Source organism: Parus major, chromosome 2 (genome assembly GCF_001522545.3).
Source record: "Parus major isolate Abel chromosome 2, Parus_major1.1, whole genome shotgun sequence".
Classification (NCBI taxonomy): domain Eukaryota; kingdom Metazoa; phylum Chordata; class Aves; order Passeriformes; family Paridae; genus Parus; species Parus major.
This window is the reverse complement of record NC_031769.1, coordinates 12,619,364-12,635,304: the sequence shown is the minus strand read 5'-3', so window position 1 is coordinate 12,635,304 and position 15,941 is coordinate 12,619,364. Positions and strand designations below refer to the sequence as shown.

The following is a 15,941-nucleotide window of genomic DNA, read 5'->3' as shown; positions in this document are numbered from 1 at the left end:
GAGAAGAGAAGAGAAGAGAAGAGAAGAGAAGAGAAGAGAAGAGAAGAGAAGAGAAGAGGAGAGGAGAGGAGAGGAGAGGAGAGAAGAGAAGAAGAGAGAAGAGAAGAGAAGAGAAGAGAAGAGAAGAGAAGAGAAGAGAAGAGAAGAGGAGAAAAGAAAAGAAAAGAAAAGAAAAGAAAAGAAAAGAAAAGAAAAGAAAAGAAAAGAAAAGAAAAGAAAAGAAGTAGATTTTGTAATTGTTCACATGCTGAAATCCTGAGTAAAGATTGATGACTGATTGTGTCCTCTATCTCGCTACAGCATTCCCTGTGTACAACAAGTGTAAATGCTGCCACACTGATACAAACATAAATGATAATTTAGACAGAGAGGAACACCCAAAAGAGTGTGGTTGTATTAGCAATGTAGGCTTTGGGTCAAACCAAGTTTTATTTTTGAAACTATGACTTTCAACCAAAGTTGCTTAATTACCTGTGATCCCTCTATTAAATCTCCAATAGTTGTAACAAGTTAACTAAATACCCACACTATCTTCACTAAATCGAATGTCAAGTTTTCCCATCACCTGTCTCACAGATATAAAAGAAAATTATAATGTCAGTACGTGGGGTTTATTCACTTGACAGCCATCTTCTATGCTAGAAATTTACCAAAACTGAATGAAATTTTAGATGAGAACTCAGCAGGAAAGGCCAATGCTCTGCAGTGAGAATGAATCTGGATAATCAGCTTTAATTTTAGCATTCCTCATTGGTATTGATATGTGTCAATGGGCTGTCATTACTCATGCCACTATTAAAAAGGAATCAATTTTACTGCTGGAGACAAGAATCTCTCCAGGCTGAAACTTCACAAACTTTTAAAGATATTTCTTGTTTCATCTGAAGTGTTTGAGCAAAAGTTTGTTCACTTTAGTATTTAAATGGAATAAATAATGATGAAATTAATTTCTGCTGATTTGGTACAACAGCAGTAACTGCTGCAGTGTTGTTTGAAAATTCATCATCCATCTGTTATTTTTTTTTTTTTTTCCTAAGGAAGAGGCAATCAGTGTGCTTTTTGGTTGAGAATATGATAAATATAAGTCTGTGGATTCTTACATTACCATAAACCTTGTTTCTTCTTCAAGGTCTGTAACAAGTGTTTGAAGGAAGTCTGGAATATAATGCACAGCAGGATGTTTCTTGGCTGTTGGGCTCTGGCAGTGGTCACACAGCCATATTTAAAATTATGAACAAGTTAGAGGTTGTCAGGTTGCCCTAACCATGTTTGAGAGATGTCTCCACAGATGTGGATTCTATGTGTGCATGTGGAGAGAGTAAATTTCACTCAGAGTGAATAAGACTCTGGAATTATTTTTCCCCAACAGTTCAGTGTACTCACCAGAGTGTGCCGCCTCCTTTAGCTAATATTTGCAGTAACTTTATATGTTAAAACAAGGCTATGCAGTAGCTGTTGGTAGCTTAATCATGTGGCTACAAAATTAACCTTTGACCTTTCTTAGCCTAATCAGGAAATTGATTTCAGGAGCTATTCCTTAACCCAGGATATGTGGTTAAAGTTAAACATCACTAATAGGAAGTCCAGTAACAGGAAATGTGTGAATGCTAATCCATACAAACATAAACAAACCTCTGGCTTACATACGGTTTTATTGGAATTTTCCTCTTGACTCCCTTTCCTTCAACAAGCCAGAAAAAATTACAAGCAGCTTGTTAAACTCTTTGAAAAATCTTGAGGAATTTTTGTTGGCTATAGGTTTATTAGGTTTCTGCTAAAGGAGACTTTCAAACTTGGGTAGAATTTTGTGAAGAATAATCTCAGGACAGTCTCATGCAATTCACCTTCACTGCAGTTCTGATCAATGAGGTTTATTATCAGAAGAACATAAATTTTTAGGCAAAGTACTAAAGGGACAATTTCTGTTTGTGTAACAGAATTGGGTGATTTAGAGAAAAGGGGCTTATGAAAACTCTATTTCCATAAGGCAGTTTTGAAATATTTTTATAAAAAAGATTGTCAGTCACTGAAATGAATATAAATTCAGGATGGAAAAGTAACTTTAAGAATTTGAAACTTTTTTATTATCTTCATTGAATTCCAGCTACATTTCATTAGGAAAATGGGCTGGTGTGACTTGCAGCTAAACACAAGCCAGTTAATCACCATAAATATATGTACAGGCCTTACCTTGAGAACCTGTGACTTATGCTTTTCTCTTCACACTAAATCAACAAAACCTTCATGATCATATTGAGCTCCATTGAGTTCAGTGGGTTATTATGCATATCCATTGACACAGATCAGCTTTCAGGATTAGGGCCAAAGTAACTTTTCTGGGAGGAGTTTCCTTGAAGTCAGAGGAGGGTCTTATGGGAACAGAAAAAAAAAGTCCAGTCTGATAAAATTCTTTCTCAAAACAGGAAAGAACAAGATAGCTGTAAAACAGTAGCTTACAATCTCTGTAGTTCCTCTTTTGTCCTGTCCAGGTTGAGTAAATCAGTGATATTCATAAAATAAACCCAGGCAAAGCATTTACTGTGTATATTAAATCAGAGGATATGTGTGGCATTAGAATAGTGTCACAATGATACATGTTCTCTTATTTACAAAATTGGCTAACCCATGAGCCACACAAAAGTGGATTTACTTTGCAGATAATTTTTTTCCTAAGGGAATATTTTCAAAAGAGTTCTTAAGATGTACTATTATGTTAACTTCAATAAAAATGTTATTGCATGTAAAATGAGTATCTGATGACTATCTAAAATGTATTTAATGATTAACAACTGTGAAGTAAACTGTAAAAGAATCATATCAGTCCAGCCTTGTTAAATAAATTTGGGATTAATTCAATTTGCCTTAATACAGTGTCTACCCTAGAGATCATAAAAGCTTCTCTTTGGGGTTTGATGGTCCTTTGAGTACTTGGTTGTTTTCCATTTTTGGATCCCCATTTGCAGACTGATGAATTGTAGTCATTCACTCTACTGTAGTCCAAAAGATCTTTGCTTATGATAACTTGTAAAATTGATTTTGATCACAGCCTCATTAAACACATGTTTTGTAAAGTGGGTCTGATGAGTGAGGAATATGCAGCCTGCAAGAGCCCTCCCACTTAAATGTAATAATGTTAAAAACTGAAGAAAAGTTGCTATGTAGAGGCATGACAATATTTATACAAGCAACTCTTATGGCCTTATTCATTCATTAGTCTGGTGCTGTTGGAATAATTCCTGAATTCAATAAATTTAAATATAACTCAAGATTTGATTGTAAGTTAATAGGACTTAATTAAAAGCTATAAAGAAGAGTAGTATTAACCAACTTTCTTTTTGTTTTCTAGCATAAATAAATTATTTCCCTTCTTTTATAAGTTGCCATTTGACAAGGGGTTTAGTCAGTTCCCTGGAATACCAGTTTTGTAGCAAATTTCAATCAGGCAATAAATTTAATATTTTAAATTATTTGAACCTTGTGACACTTACTACAGGAAAAAAATCTCCTTGTTTTTCTTATAAATCTACCATTTCTCCCCTCCCCCACCCCATTCAAATATTGCTTTATGCTTTCTGTTAAGAAACTGCTGTTAAAGTATTTTTAAAATACTCAAGAGAAAGAATCTGTCTTTATGATGCTTGTTTTGACAGAACACAAATCACTGTCAATGTGTCAATGTGAGGCACAGTCCTTTTCTACTTCAGTGCCTTAACGATGGCCTTCTAATGAGGAATGTAATTCGCCTAATTAAAAGGTTATCTGTAAGATACAGCTGTCCCTTGTGCTGTTGGAGTGAGCACAGTGGCTGTACCTGGGGAAGCTGGGAATCCCTTACTTCCCCCAAGAAGGAAAGGTCTGGTAGCTCACTGAAGAGGCTTGGTAGCTGTGGATGCTGGAAAGAATGATGAGGAGTCAGTCCCAAGTTCTACACTTCGGGCACAAGGTTATCTTCTGATAGATACTACAAAGGGTGGTGATGCCATCCTCAGGGATCTGGATAGGCTGGAGAAATGGGCTGACAAGAACCTCACAGAGGTGGACAAGGAGAAGTGGCAGGCCCGGCACCTTCAGAGGAACAACCCCATGCACCAGCACAGGCAGAGGCCTAACTGGATGGAAAAAAGCTTTGCAGAAAACAACCTGCTGTCCTGGTGAATGCCAAGTTGTCATGAGCCGCAAACTTGCCCTTGCAGCAAAGGCTAAATGCACCCTGGGCCATACTGGAGAAATGTTACCAGTCAAGGAATGTTCTAGTCAAGGTAGGAGATCCTTCCCATTTCTGAATTACTGGTGAGGCCACTGTAGAGTGCTGTGTCCAGTTCTAGCCTCACAAGGGACACTTGGACATATTAGAGAGTCCTCTGAAGGGCCATGAAGATGATTAAGGGACTTGAGCATCTCTCCTGTGAGGAAAGACTGATGGAGCTGGAAGGGTTTAGCCTAGAAAATGGAAGGTTCAGGGAGGCTCTTATCTACGTAAGTAAATCTATATAGGGAAGGTGCAAAGAGGATTTTGTTAGTCTCTTTTTGGTGGTGCCCAACAACAAGACAAGAAGGAATGGGCTCCATCTGAAGTGGGAGTTTCCTTCTGAGCACAAGGAAGCAGTCACTTTGCAGGTGTCCGAGCACTGGCACAGGGTGCTCAGAGAACATGTGGAGTCTCCCTCCCCGAAGATATAAAACTGTCCAGTCATGGGTCTTAGCAGCTGTTTGTAGGTGACCCTGCTTTAGCAGTGGGGTTAGACTGGATAACTCAAGAGGTTCCTTCCAACCTCAGCCATTCTGCGGTTCTAAATGAGTGCTGTATTTCTGTTCCAGACTTTCATGTGCAGTGAATCCAGTGACAGATCAGATGAAGGCTATATCAGTAGAGTATACTGTTTGAGCAGTCACTTATTGATCATGTGAAATAGAATAGTTGCCCAAGTCTTGAGTGGAAATACAAACCTTAAGTAGAAGAATATGCATTGTGTGGCTGTGAGTCTGCTAGTTTTTCTCTGTTATTAGATCAGATTTTTGTGGAATGAGTTCACCTCACACCTAATGGATGGGTATCCTAAAACTGTAAATTTACATCTCATTTAGTCCCAAATGATATGTCTTCTGGTGTTCTCAGACTTTGACTGGTACTAGAAAATTCAATGTTCTGTTCATTTGTTCTCCATCTTTAAAAAACATTGTAAGAAACACAATGATTGTTTATATTATATTTTGTGTATAGGATGCCAACATCTAGAGACAGCAGTCAAGAAAATCCTTTTACAGAAAAAACAATCAATAAACTAGTTTAATTGTTAGATTCTTTAAAGTTTTTTATCCATCATAGTTCACAAAATTGAAGACTTGACAAAGATAAAACAGCATGTTTTGATATGTTGCTATACCGCATGCCTAAGTAAGCAGGGGGCTCTAAATGAACTTTTTCACATCAGGAGTGTCCTATAGCCAGAGTCTGTGGCTCAGTCCTCTTTCTAGTTTGTATGGACACCTGCTTCTTCAACTGTAGGGCTACTTCACACTTGCAGTGGTATCCATTTAGAATTAAAGGCAGTTAAGGTTCATTAATTTCAAGCTGTTGATATGATCATACTGGCTACACAACACATATTTGAAGTAGGTTGATTAAAAGCATATATGAAGGATGTGAAGAGTTACTGCAGGTTTACAGTTTTAGACGTGCTGAAGGAAAAGCAGAATTTCTTTTTGTTCCAACAAGGCTAAAAAGTGTTATAAATGGATATTTCTTATCATAGCATTATAGTGATAGCCAGCAGTAAGTATGTGTGAGCATCTTAACAAAATGTTTCATCCTTCTTAACAAAATCAATAACCCCAAAGAACTGTCTTTTGGTTTCAGACACAGCAAATTCTGTTCAACATTATCATCACAATACAAAAGAGTTTGGAGCTCCTCGACCACATGGTATGGTGGGAGAGACCTATTAAAACTCAGGGATATCTCAAGAGCTCTGAAGTGGTTGGTGGCTCCACACTATTATCTCTTCCTCATTACTAACCACTCCCTCATGGCTGAAGGTCTACAGTGCATGTATTTGTCAGCTGTTTGTAATATACATATCCCCCAAAGTTTCACTTGTAAAATAAAGTAAAAAGATTTTGAAGCCAGAAATTGGGAGCAGAAGCTGAAATCCCCGGCTGCTTTTCATTCTGCCTTAGTCTCTGAAATTTCTTTTTCAAACAAGTAGCTTAAATTTCAGGGCATGGTATTTTAGTCAACCCAAAATATTTTGCCACAACTCCCTTAATTTCCAAGCCCTTGTGGTTGAACTCAGAGTCTCTGCGTGTCACTTGTACATTTCTTTGTGGTTTAATATATTTACTTTTCTTCCTGATATATTTGAGGCATCTCTGTGCTGAGCTGTCTCATCTGAAAGAGGCTGACAGCATATGAAGGCAGAGACATATCTTTGATGAGAAAATGCAAATCCCAAACAAAACATTTGCAGAACCACTAATCACCATTTCCATACAATTGAGCAATGATATGGTATTTATTATAGAATGACTCAAAGGTAAGGCAGACTCCTTAAAAGAAATCCAACAAATAACTTAATATACACCTCCTCCACTTCTTTCTACCGAGGGTAATTTTTACAATTAGTGTCAGGACTCCCTCAGCATTCAGTGGAACTGAGGTTTGATCTTTTTGGTCTCAGGAATGACTTGTGAGTGGTTTAAGGAGTTTGACAATATAGCACATACATCAGCAAATACTGTCAAAAGAAGTTTCTAAATTTGAAAGAAGGTGTGGTGCTCTGAACCTGATATTCAGAGATGCTGGGTAACCCCAGCTGTAAGTTTTCATGGTTGTGAATTCAGAACTTTGAAATGAGAGAACTGGCAATGCAAAAGTAACCAAAATCTTGGAAAGTCTGGAAAGTATTAATCTTATTTTACATTTTACTTTGACTTTACTGTTACAGTTATGGCTACTTCATAAATTAATTTTCACAACACCATTTGATAAAGAAAAGATATATATCTGTGAGCTTGGGTTTTTTCTTTTTGTATTTTTACATTCTTTCCTTATTTAGTTCAACTTGTATTTTAAATAATTTAATTTAGCAGAAGCTGTTTTAATTCTGATTGAACCTTAATTTAAAGCCATGGATATTGTCATTACATTTAATTATAATGAGCATGTTTTTTTTATAAAACCCTAATTAGTCAGGTTTGGGTTTATAAAAAAATGCATTAGTTTATGGTGCATTTAAAGTCTGATATTCTACTATGCTAAACCCTGTTTATTTCTACTAGTAGAGCTTGGCTAGGAAAATTAATTCAAACCAAAGTTCAGATATGGCTTTTTTCTGTATCTAGTAGAACCTATAACATCCAGATGTTCGAGTCTGAATGCCCTAGGCACAATTCCATTTCTGATTTGGATTCACGAAGGTTGCAAAAAATATTCATGCTAAATATAATTTTACTTCTCTGCATTACACAAATGCAGATAACAAATCTAAGATGGAAAAAGCCAAAGGTCTTCTTTACTGGTGGAAAACAAAGTAGCTTCATCGTAGGGTATATGTGGAGTGCTAGGAGAAGAAGAATTTAGGTGTACTGAGTCTAGTAGGCTGCAGTTTCTTGTCCCCAGGCAGAAGACTGCATTTGTTCAAAATTTCTATGCCAATAATTATGTTCTGTTTATCAAGTCAGAGATTGAGTCATTTGATTTAACAAAGTTTAAGGTGTGATTGATGCCATTGCAGTGTAGATCCGCAAAAATAGGTCAGATGAATCATCTTTAAACACTTGTTTTTCTTCTTTAACTTAAAATCCCCAAACAACCTAAATTAACTAGCTCAGATATAAACATCTACACTCTAGGGGATTATAATCAGATGAAATCTACCCAAAATAATCACAGTTTGGTCCTAGCTGGATAAAATAGACTGTAGTATGTTTGGTCTGGTTCGGTAGTCATGTAGCTGAAACCCTGGTCTGCACTGAAAAGTTAATTGTCATAGTTAAAATCTTAATATTTTGGGGTGTACCTCTGCTAAGTGCATATCTTAGTGGGCAGTGTGTTTGTAGTTGGGTTCAGATGTTGGCACAGACCTACCTAAAGCACCTAGTTCAGTAGGAATAAACACTCTGTCCCTCCAGATTTTGTTTCCCTTCTGACCACTGCTGGCCAGTCAACTTTCTCAAAGACATTGCAGCCAGCAAAAGCAGGAAGTGTCTGTTAGAGACTATGACCAAGGAAAGAACTACTTGGGATATTGACATCTCTCCAAGATAAAACATCCCAAGAGAAGGAAGCTTTGGGTTTACTTTTATGCTTATGGAAAGTAACTCAGGAAAGATTCATGTCATTACTGGAGGGGTGGCAAAAGAGGGACCCACAAGATGTCAGTTCTGTTTGAGAAATGCTGCATCTGTTGCCATGCCAATCATATAAGGAGATCTTTCTATAAATCAAGTGGCTCTACATTATTAATCCCAGAGTATATGTATCTGAAAAAAGCCAAATATTGAGAACATGGATGAAGTTCAGGTGCACACATTTTATTAGGAACAGAAAAAATGTAGGAGTCTTTGAGTGTTGCTGAAGATATTATTTTCTTAGACTTCGTGTTTTTCTGGTTCATTCCTTTTAATTTTGAAAATCCATTTTATTCCCTTCAATTTCAGACCAATTCTTTCACTTAAATTTGTTATCTTGCACTGTCTCAGGCAAAAGAGTTGAAACTGCTCCTACAGTTTTCTACCTTGGTCCTCTCTATAACTTCCTTTTCAGAGTTTAACTCAGGATTTACCAAAAATTGACCATGAATGCAATTTTCTTGATCAAACCCCTTTTTGTAGTCTCTTTTTGCTGTTTCCTAAGCTTGCTATTTTTACCTTGATTATGTATTATGTAAGGAATTGAATTTCTTGGAGTTAAGCTGATTCTTGATTTCACCAATAGTAAATATCCATTAAGTTAGATTCATCTTTAGACTCAATCTGAGTAGTAGTTGTCTTTAACACGAGACTAAATGTATACAGTACCTGAGGTAATGAATGTGCTTTTAATTTGCTTCCAAAGTTGCTACTAAGTTAATTCAGGTTGCTTAATTAACCTGTAGCCATTTCTTATGTTTTCTGTAGTTTTGTACCAAAAATAAACCGTTGGATCCTGCTGTGGCTCTCCTCCAGTGTCTGCTGCTCTTCTGCGTTTCTTCTTGACTTCATAGCTCGGATCCACATAGCCTTCCTGCCATCAAACACTGCTGTTCCAGTAGAGCATCTTTCAGTTCTCTGGTTCTTCCTGTTAATCTTCAGGTTTTTAGGTGAGTGAGAGGAATTATTAAATTATTTATATTGGTCATTATAAATCGTATCTCTCTCCTACTTTAATTTGGGATATAACTGAAACAGTGTTTTAAGAGAGCATAAAGTTAAAAGCAAGGTTCTGTGACCTAATTGGGTTATGCATATTTTGAAATTGTCTACATGGAAGTAATGTTTTCCTAAGAGCTGTAATTCTTTCAGTGATAGAGTAATTTCATGACAAATGCTATTATACTTCAAAGGCAGAGGGAGAGGTGAAAGTGAAGCCACTGCTTGTGCTAAAAATTGAAAGCCATCCTACAAGTGCTCTTTACTTTCACAGTAAAACTGACAAATCTGAAATATCTAGTTCAAATGTTTGCCATTGACTAGCAGACATTTGTTGCTAAAGCTGGTAGAAGCAGTTTTCATTCTTTCTGCCTTCTCAGTGATTGATCTGTTTCTTTCTGCTTTTCTTTCAGAGAACTTAATTGCATGGGGTTTTTTTACAAAATCAAGCCCATCAAATGTCACAACATTAGCATAATCATAAAAATGTCAAGCATTCAGTGCACTTGCAATATGCCAGAGCATATTTTTCATGCAATTAATGTGGGTCTCTGGAACATTCCTTTGAATGGGCATCTCTTGGAAAAGTTGACTAGTGGTTGCTACAGATTATTCCCATTAGGAAAAAGAATAGTTTTTCCCTAAAGTAGAATAAAATCGGTCCTTAAAAGCAGTAGATATTAAAGGAATAGACAGATATAAGAGGTCATCTAAGAAAAGAAAATGTTGCTGGTAGAATAATAGAATCACAGAACAATTTGGGTGGAAAGAGACCTTAAAGATTATCTGATTCCACACTCCCTGCCATGGGCAGGGACATATTCCTAAACATCAGGTTGCTCAAAGCCTCATCCAGCCTGGCCTGATGCTGTGGTTGTGTTCTGTGCACAGTTTTGCTCTGTCTGGCCATATTGATCACCAGCTCCAAGAACATGGAAACCTGGACCACAAATTTTGGTGGCTGCCATAATCTGGATACTACCATCTGTGTCATGGGTAATTTTTTTAAAAATATAGGTAGTTGATCAATGCCGGATATTTAACATGACTAGATAAGCTAAAAAGCATCTGCTACATACTAATAAATGTACTTTTTTGATTGCATCTAAACTTGCACAGAATCTAAACTTTGTTCCACTGCTTGTACTAATTGCAATGGCATTTTTTTGGTCAGCAATTTAATGGAAAGATTTGGGACTGTGAATCTCAATTGTAAGGATGGAAATATGAGAAATGGAAGTTTCAGATACCCATTATAAAGCAACTATTATGCATTTCTGGGCAGAGTCCCTTCAACTTTCTTGGTTGTTACAGAGGGAAATAGCCACAAAGTACAATTGAATACTTTAAAATTTGGACATAGGAACCCAATGTATTGTCAGTGCAGTAATTTACTTCCCAACATCCTCTTCTGGATTGTGTCCAGAGCTCTTCACTTGATTTGTGAAAGCTGGCTTCATTAAACTCTTGACTACACTTGGTAAGACTGTTGTCTAAAAGATTCCTTGGCATTGTTTTTTCCATGCATGGAAAGCAATAGACACAGTGTGCAGTGCTCTGGTATGATCCAGGAGAGGAAAGCAGGCCTGCTGTGAGCAGGGCATCTCCTCCTCCTTACTGCCTCTGAACCTTCTTGAAGGTTTTTCTGAGTACCCTGTTGTGTCACAGGACATCTCTGTCTTACTGTCTTTGTTCAGATGGGCAGATGTTTGCCTTTTGCACATTGCACTTGTGAAAATACAGTGGAGTATAAATAGGTCACACAGCTGGCAAAATGTGCCAAACTAATAACTTTCTCCCTCAAAATTTTGTTTATGGAGGGCAAAGGCCTTGTAAATACCTCAATTTATGCTTAGGACAGAGTCATTACAGGTAGCTTTTCCCAATGTCTTCTCCCTTTAAGGAACAAAAATTGTGTCCCTGTGTGGTTCACTCTTCTGTTCTGTGACACATCTGAAACAATGCTGGTGTGGTGGCACAGCTCATGCTCCCTGGATATGGGATGCAACAAATGGGTCACTTCAGCAGAATCTGCCAAAGGACACTCAGGGGATAGATACCACTGGGTAAGAACTGCCAGTGGATGTCTGGTTCTGCATCCTCTGCTCTTCTGACCTGTTCTGTCCTGAGAGAATATTTTTATGCTGCATTTCATTTTTTTCCTTTTCCCTACAGATTCCTTTCTGAACCTCACAGCATGTTTGATGTTTGTTGACAGAGGTCATGTGAAGCTGAGTGTGCAATGCTCCAGGAGCAGAAAGATCACAGTGGCTTCAGCCTGCAAACAGGCTGAGTGGAGAGATGTGCCCATGCCCACATGGACCTGCTGAAAGAGGACATTTTGCTCATTCCTTCTACTTCATTTCTCCTCACATTCTTCTCTGGCCTAGGAAATTTGACTTTGTCTCCTGTAGTGTTTGAACATCTGTATCCTTTCCTAGGCTGCTGATTATCACTTCATATTCCCTGAACTGATGATGGGATTCTATCAGAGATGTTAGAGGACATGGATTTGGCAGTGGTAAGCCCTGATAATAAAAACCATTACAAGTCAGATTTTGTAATCCATCCAGATCCCAAGGATGGACTCAAATATACATGGGAGTATTTCAGAAAACATTCCATGTAACTGCAGTATAGAAGCAACTTCCTTCAAAATCCCAAGAACTGAAATGTTTGCAATTGCCTGTGTAATATGTACTTTTCTGATCATTAAAGTCTGCTCAGTGCTAGTTCTCAACATGTAAGAACAGATCCTGCATTCACCGTGGGGATGTGATGAGCTAGCAGCAGAGAAGCAGTGCTTGCCTGCAGAGCAGTAAGACCAGTAGAAATAATCAGGATTTGGGTATTGAAAAGCAGAAAGTGATGTGTATGTATGTAAAAAATATAAGCAGCTTTCTAAATTATTTTCAGGTGTCTTCTTTAATCCATCTGTAAAGATGAAAACAATGTCAGATTTTTCCAAAGTCTCTTTTTAAAATGAGTTTTGAAGACAGTTTCCAGGTTATGTACATTTCCCATTCACCAGCTCATGTGATGCCATGCAAGGTTCCTATCCTGCTCTTTCTCAGTGCAATGTGATTTGACATTGATTTCATGAAGACAATAGAAAATATTTCAGGTATGCACGCAGTCCTCAGGATCCATCCCTGTCACATGGAACTGTGTACAGCTGGGAAGCAGGGAGAGGTTTTAGGACAACAGTCTCTGCACTGCCAGGAGCATTTTCTGGCCTGATGTGGAGATCCCCATGGGAATTGCTGCCTCTGAAGTTGGTAGAAGGGTGTTAGGGTGTACAGTGTGTAACAAGGGAACAGCCACAGCTCCTCTGCTGTGCAGGTTGAGGCAGGGCAGCTCATGAGTTACTCTTTCTTTCTTGTGAATGAGAGTTTCAAAGGGGGTGTGTGTTGGACTGCCAGAACACTAGTCATGTTCTCCACCTGAATTTGTAGACTTGTACTTCGACATCCCCAATCTGCTCCCCAACTGGTTATCCAAAATGGAGCTTTCACATTAAGTTTGCAGGTGATTCATACTGCCTTGTTCTTTCCCCTAGGAAACCATTGGATTTCACTCCTTGGCTAGCCCTGTCTACCTTCAGAAAGCTCACATATCTTTGCATTATGGCCCCATATAAAGCTGGTAACTTTTGCATGTCAAGAGTGAAAAGGACATGTATAAACAAAATGGTAAGATGTCAAGGGATGGGAAACAAAAGAGTGTGATCCAGAATGCTGCATCTATTTGTGGGTGACTTGGCTGAGATACAGATTGAAGGGACAGATCTTTTTACTATTACTCCTCAGAATCAAAAGAGAAGAAATTGCTTTGCTGGAGGTTACTTCATCCTGACCTCATTCACATACAGGTGATTTGTTTCAGGGTACAGGGGCACATCCTGCAGTGTTAAAATCAGTGGGAATGTAGCTCCTGAAAACGGGAAAAGCATTTTAACTTTGTTTCTGGTAACTGATGTCACAAGATCTTGGAAGGGGTTTTACTGCTCTTAAAAACAATCTCAACTTGTGTTTTATTCCTGGTGCCTAATGGCTCCATTGTAAGTGGCATTTCACAAGGATGCTGTGCCTTGTGAATTCAGGGAGAAGGTTACACTGTAACTGGAAAGGCATATGAAACCATCACTTAGTGAGAAACGAGTAATTAAGACATCTGGATAGAGGAGGACACATCAAAAATAATTTAACAAAGTAGGTATCTGAGAACAAGAAACAGGAACTGGAGAGGTGAGGTTTCAGGTGAACTCATAGCACAGAACAGTCATGGTTATACTGGATCCTCAACTTGTTGCACTCTCAGCTGCTCTTTCCTCCCTGGAGTCTTTCCAGGGCAGATGGTGTAGCTGAGGCTGCATGGCCTGAGGCAGAGCATTAGAGCAGCAGCATGTTGTTAGCTGGCTTAGCAAAAATTGTCTTTTTTTCTTTTTCAGCCCATGCAGTGTAAGCTGAGACCTAACTCTGGACTTACTCTTTCCTGTGGTTGAATCCATAGAGAACTGGACTGTAATAATGGCAGCAGACTGCATATTTTCTTGTCCTTGGGTGGTTCAACAGCAGGTCATTGATAGCAGTTTTCAGAGCAAAAGGATTACGTGTCTGTTATATTTCCCTTTTCTCAGTTACTCCTCTCCCCAAGCCAAATTATATTTTTTAAACAGTTGGCATTGCATTTCTTGTGCAAGTTAACTTGCTAGAACCTGTACAAAGCTGGGTTCTCTGGAGCACTGTCAAGTCTATGCACAGCCACAGTTTCTTTCCAAATATCTGATATCAAGCAGGCTCAATCTGTATCTCTGGGAGGTTGGTATTCCCCCTGTAATATCTCTGTGCACCCTCATCTAATGGATCATTCTGAAGATCAACAGCAGCAGCTCTCATTCAATAGATGGTGCTTGCAAAATCCTAAAGTGGGAAAGGATGTTCTGAAAATTTTATCCAAAACCTGGATTTTTCTCAGTATCTTTTTTTCATGGTTCTGTTATATTTATATATTGCTCTGGAACCTTTGAATCTTCTCTTAAAGTTGTTTTCAATTTAGGTTTTCAGTAGAGGAGCCAATCCTAGATATGTAGTTATGCTTTTTTTTTTCCCCCTCATAAGAACCTACTAAATAGAAAGCACTCTTCTATAGGATATTGTTCTGGTTTGGATTCTACCTTTTTTGTTCTTTAGGAGTGTTAATACGATGTCACTTAATTTGAACAGCAGCAAACTTCGGCCCCAAACAGAAATATGCAGTCTTTCTCAGGACATGTTGAGACATCCCCCTGCAGCTGTAATGGGTTATCAGCACATCTCCACCCTTTCACCAGATGCAACCTCTTAGAGGCAACTTTGTCTTCAGACTTCAGTTATATATCATCTGATCTCAACTAATGTCAAAAGACCCAGGAGCTTTCTACCTGTCTGCTGGGAACATTGATCCACTCATCACAACTATTTATAAGATGTGAAGTCTTTCCTTCCTTTGCACTCTCTTTCTCTCAGAAAAAAAATAAAAAAAGCAAAAAGCTGTCAGTATTTCAGAAAGTGTGAGCAGCAGATCTTTGTGTACTTTAATCCATAAATAAACATTTCTTCTTTTGAACATCATTAAAATTGGATGTGTTTTCACTGTAAAATACTTCAGCATCCCTATCCTTTAGACATTTGGTGATGAATATTGCAATTAAGTTTTGTCTGTAGGAATAATTGTTGTCTAGAAATACTCAATTTATGCCAAAAAAGTAAATAAGAATCAGACTACAAGATATACTTCTTGTAACAGTAATTTTAGAACAAGATATTAAGCTCTGCTCCTGCTGTTTTAACAGATTGGGCCAAATTCATCTTTGTTTTTATGACCAAGCTTGCAGGGAAGTTGTGGAGATGTGAGTTTGGTTTGACTTCTGCACAATTATATCTGACTTTCTTCTGCTAAGACTTGTTGATGTATTACATTCAAATCTCCAGCTTTGCCTTCTCTGCATTTAACCTGAAGAAAGGAATTCCTGCTTTAAAATGCTCATCAATCAGTGCTGTGTAGTTAAGCTGATAACAAAGCTAGGGCTAAGCCAGTGTTAATTTAGCCAACTGTTACAGTACTGACAATATTTGTCAGCAAATGATTTTAATTAGACCAGCATAATGAGATAAGTAGGCTAAAACTAAGCAAATGACTAAAACTAAAGAGGGATTCTGATGACAAACAAGTCCTGATGAGAGTAAGAATGATTTTTTTTTATTTTTTTTTGCCACTAATGTCTGAGTAGCATGTGGGAATGGAGAGACAGCACTAATCACATGAGAAATCACTTAAAAATGGTGCTGGTGTGCTGGAATGCTGAGCTGGTGTCAGGAAGGCTTGCAGAGTTTGAGCAAGTGCTGTGTAAACTTCCTGAGCAGCCTTACATGTCGGTGACACTCTCCCCTGCCCTGGCAAGGCTCATTTGTGTGCCTGCCTTATGTGCCTCTCATGGAACAGGACAGGGAAAGCTGTTGGAAGGTTCAAGTGAAGAGGCAGAGGCACCTGTGAGATAATAGAGTGGAAGGCACGTGGAATAGGACCTTTTGAAGTTTGTGGCTGTAATTAAG

General features: G+C 38.1%; 1 long non-coding RNA gene across 1 annotated transcript in view; it reads left to right on the top strand.

Moving 5' to 3' along the window:
- LOC117245609 overlaps nucleotides 1-12,257 on the top strand; it is a 20,734-nt gene extending 8,477 nt beyond the window's left edge. The window contains exons 2-3 of the long non-coding RNA XR_004500469.1: nucleotides 9,118-9,299; nucleotides 11,524-12,257. This is a non-coding gene — a long non-coding RNA (uncharacterized LOC117245609). The remainder of the gene's footprint in view (nucleotides 1-9,117; nucleotides 9,300-11,523) is intronic.
- The last annotated feature ends 3,684 nt before the right edge of the window (nucleotides 12,258-15,941 follow it).